We start from the raw sequence: 5,000 nt of genomic DNA on the forward strand, positions 1-5,000 counted from the left end.
GTGTGTGGTGTGGCGTGTTTGCCGGCGCTGGCGTTGTTTAGACGACTCCTGTGCAAAGCCGCGTGGACGTGCGTAAACTGGCCTCTCATCCCTCTCTCCCTCTCTCCTTCTCTCTCTCTTTCTCTCTCTCTCTTTCTGTCCTCCTAGCAGATGGGCGGGCAGCAGCAGCAGCAGCAGCAGCAGCAGCAGGAGCAGGAAGAGGAAGATGAGGAAGAGGAGGAGAGGAGGAAAAGGAGGAGGAGGAGGAGGAGGAGAGGAGAGGACCAGAGCAGAGAGGAGAGGAAGGGTGGTGGGTTGGCCCCGCTCTCACAACCTGTGCAATGCAAAGACAGACAGTCAGGCCGACCCCACACACACACACACACACACACACATACAAGTGCACACATACACACACACACACACAAGCACACGTACATAAAAGTGCACACACACACACACACAAGCACACATACATACAAGTGCACACACACACACACACACACACACTTGTGCACACACACACACACACACACACACACACACACACTGCAGCCTGCCACCCCCCCCCCCCCCCGTTTGCAATGCAAAGACAGACAGAGTCAAGTAATTCTGCAGATGAGCCCCTGAGAACAGAGCTGCTGAACACACACACACACACACACACACACACACACACACACACACACACACACACACACACACACACACACACACACACACACACACACACACACACACACACACACACACACACACACACACACACACACACTACGGCTGTGTCTGCAATACGTCGGGAACATAGAATAGAAATGCATATATAAAGAACTATAAATACACATATTTGCAGTGAAATCGATCTCTGTCCACATTATCACGTGCTATTATGATTATTATATCATTATAATGTATATACAGTGCTGTGGAGGGGACCTGGTGGTGAATAAATATACATGTGCACACATTTAATAATATTTAATAATAATACATTTAATTAAACAAGCACACAATTAATATGACGAGGGAACTAAATTAATAAACGCTTGCACGTTTTAACTACAGTCATTGACAAATGTGTTGTCACCCCATGCTAAAGTTTACTAAAAAGAAGAATATAAAATCATCTTTTGGAAATTGATTTTAATGGCTTAAGTAATAAAATTAGAAAAAATCCAACCTTTAAGGACACACCAATTTTCTTTGTGAATGAATAATGTATCATAAATAAATAAATGTTCTTCCCAAAATACTGGGGTCAAAAATCTTGTCACCCCTATGTAACCCTATGGGAATTTAACACATAGGGTTAACATAGGGGCAGGCAGTTTTTTATTTGTAAAGGCTACTTATTTCATGGATCCAGGATACTATGCATCCTGATAAAGTTCCCTTGGTCTTTAGAACTAAAATTGACCCACATCATCACACACCCTTCACCATACCTAGAGATAGGCATGGTGTTTTGTTCAGTTTCGTTCAGTTAGCCTATTAGCCTGTTTGATGCTCATTGAACTCAATGCAAATCAAACAAGCTAGTAGGCTAACTGAACAAAACTGAAAACAACACCATGCCTATCTCTAGGTATGGTGAAGGGTGTGTGATGATGTGGGTCAATTTTAGTTCTAAAGACCAAGGGAACTTTATCAGGATGCATAGTATCCTGGATCCATGAAATAAGTAGCCTTTAAAAATAAAAAACTGCTTGCCCCTATGTTAACCCTATGTGTTAAATTCCCATAGGGTTACATAGGGGTGACAAGATTTTTGACCCCAGTATTTTGGGAAGAACATTTATTTATTTATGATACATTATTCATTCACATAGAAAATTGGTGTGTCCTTAAAGGTTGGATTTTTCCTCATTTTATTACATAAGCCATTAAAATCAATTTCCAAAAGATGATTTTATATTCCTCTTTTTAGTAAACTTTAGCATGGGGTGACAACACTTTTGTCAATGACTGTACATACATTGTTCCCACATTGTAATAAAATGCTCCCACATTTTATTAAACATTTGCACATTTTAAATGACTTAATTTCCACATTTAATAAAACGTTTATGCATTTAAATGACCTAAACCTATCAATTATTTAATCGATTCATCGGATTAAAATATTTTCAATTTTTGAATGCAATTTGTTCATATGCACACCAAATATCATCCTGTAAACTAGCCCTACTTACTTCAAAGTAAATTCACATTTATGTTTTATGTAGATTTGTGCATCTGACTGCCACCATAACGACCAAATAGCCCATAATAATGACATTAATAACGTGATGTTTTAGGCTGAGATGCTGAGTCATCGCTGATGTGCTATTGTGAGTCGGCAGTTCTGCTTTGCAGAGGACACATCGCCCCGTGTTGTCCTCTTCTCCAAGTTTGAAATGTTCCCGAAACGTTGGACATTCTCTGCCTTCTATGAACGGTTTCTTGGCATCCATCATGCCAACTTGACTCTGAGAGTGGTATAACAGTCTGTGTGAAACCATCAGCCCTGAGCTGAGCAGGCAACACAACGCAGGTCACCTAACGTAACGTAACGTAACGTAACGTAACGTAACGTAACGTAACGTAACGTAACGTAACGTAACGTAACGCAAGTGATGAGAATTAAACGATAATCACCTAACGTAACGTAACGTAACGTAACGCAAGTGATGAGAATTAAACGATAATCACCTAACGTAACGTAACGTAACGCAAGTGATGAGAATTAAACGCTAATAACCTAACGTAACGTAACGCAAGTGATGAGAATTAAACGATAATCACCTAACGTAGCCTTAAGCATGTGATGAGAATTAAAGAAAGCCTCAAGGCACGGAATTTTTGTAATCGAATTATTGAAGTTACTCAAGTAGTAATTTCAGATCTATACATTTCTAAATATGTCGAACAGATGAGTAAATCTTGATCTTGGACATGTGGCATGGCCATGAAAACAGCAGATAGTTGAAACCCTTGAGTTGGTGTCTCAGTAGAAACAACAGCTGTGTGTGTGTGTGTGTGTGTGTGTGTGTGTGTGTGTGTGTGTGGTTACATTGCAGAAGACCCCGTGGGCTGCACAGGTGCATGTGCAATGCATTGTGTGTGTGTGTGTGTGTGTGTGTGTGTGTGTGTGTGTGTGTGTGTGTGTGTGTGTGTGTGTGTGTGTGTGTGTGTGTGTGTGTGTAAAGTGAGCTCTTGAGGTGCATCTCAGTGCTGGCTGCAGTATTAGTGTCATGAATGTGAACAGGGATCAGTGCTGACTGGGATAGTGGAGGAGAGGCTCAACTAACTAACCTTCATGTCCTCATATTAACCCTTTTCAGACAGAGAAACGTTACATTCGCGTTACTGAAACAGTGGGCTCAGGGGGATTTCGCTGTGTGAAAGGTAGACGTGTTTTGGTCCCAGGTTGTCTGAAGCCGAGTTCAGAGGTGAGTTTTGGGAGACGTTGCCTAGCAGCGCGTCGCGCGCACAGCTGGCCGTGAACAATGACGTCTAACCATGCCTCGGAGAGCCACACAACTTTCATGCTACGTTGGTCTAGTTTTCAAATGAGGGCGGGACACTTGGAGATGATGTGGCTGGCCTCTTCAGCCATTCATTTGCGAATAAAGTTCAAGTTCAAGCTTTTGTAGGTTACTGTATGTGGATACGTTCGACATCAGAGGTCGCCGACGAACGTGTGTGCGAAGAGTAGGCTTATGCCAACGCTACGCTCACGAAATGGAGGTAGTCAGACCAGAAGTGTGCGGATCTCTCTCTCCCCAATTGCCCATCTTCCAAAAATCCCAAATGAAAAGAAAGGTAGCGTTGAACGTTAGCGTAGCGTTGAACTTGCGCTTACAGCTGTCCTCATCTCTTGTGTTATTCTGACCCGCTGTCTTTTAACCTCCTGCCTGGCCACGGCATCAGTCACACACCTCTAATCGCAGGGTTTGACCTGTTCCTTTCACACTGTGCCCACCTCAGCAATAAGACTGCCCCTCGAGACGGGGTCATTGCCGCGGTGGGCTGACTCCCCTCTCCGTGTCGGTCAGTGTGAAAGGAACAGCCTTAACGCTAAATTCGAGTTATATTACTGTTATATTTGTCAGTGTGAAAGGGGCTACTGTTACGGCTACACAACACACACACACACACTGACAAGAGATATACTCACACACAGTCAGGTATTCTGGGAGAGCCAGAAACACACGCGCACACACAGACACAGACACACAGACACACACACACACACACACACACACACACACACACACACACACACAGACACACACACACGGTATCCCTGCATTAAGTCCTTAACTCACCCTGGAGAACTTTTGAGTTGATATCCAATCAGATGTAACAATGCCTGTGGTGTGTCAATGTGTCTTTTTATATCTGTGACAACCCGTTGTTGTTTATGTCATATTTTGTTGATTGTCACCTGTCACCAGACAGTTACGACTCTCATGTCATTATTTATAGCTTTGGCAGGCTTATGCCACTCTTTATGACTCAATGTCACGCTTGTATCACTCTCTATGACTATGTCAGGCTTATGTCAGGCTTATGCCACTCTTTATGACTATGTCAGGCTTATGTCACTCTTTATGACTATGTCAGGCTTATGATGCTCTTTATGACTCAATGTCACGCTTGTATCACTCTCTATGACTACAGTATGTCAGGCTTATGCCAGGCTTATGATACTCTCAATGACTATGTCAGGCTTATGCCAGGCTTATGCCACTCTGATGACTATGTCAGGCTTATGCCACTCTTTATAACTATGTCAGGCTTATGCCAGGCTTATGTCACTCTTTATGACTATGTCAGGCTTATGCCACTCTTCATGACTAATGACTACATTAGGCTTATGTCACTTTATGACTATGTCTATGTCACTCTTTATGACTATGTCAGGCTTATGCCACTCTTTATAACTATGTCAGGCTTATGTCAGGCTTATGCCACTCTTTATGACTATGTCAGGCTTATGCCACTCTTTGATTATGTCACTCTTCATGACTATGTCA

At 42.7% G+C, this 5,000-nt stretch overlaps 1 protein-coding gene across 1 annotated transcript in view; it reads right to left on the minus strand.

The window, feature by feature from the left end:
- The window catches only part of phf14 (PHD finger protein 14), a gene marked incomplete at its 5' end in the record, with an annotated part of 67,868 nt that overhangs the window by 31,165 nt on the left and 31,703 nt on the right, over positions 1 to 5,000 (minus strand).

Source organism: Sardina pilchardus, chromosome 24 (genome assembly GCF_963854185.1).
Source record: "Sardina pilchardus chromosome 24, fSarPil1.1, whole genome shotgun sequence".
Classification (NCBI taxonomy): Eukaryota; Metazoa; Chordata; class Actinopteri; order Clupeiformes; family Clupeidae; genus Sardina; species Sardina pilchardus.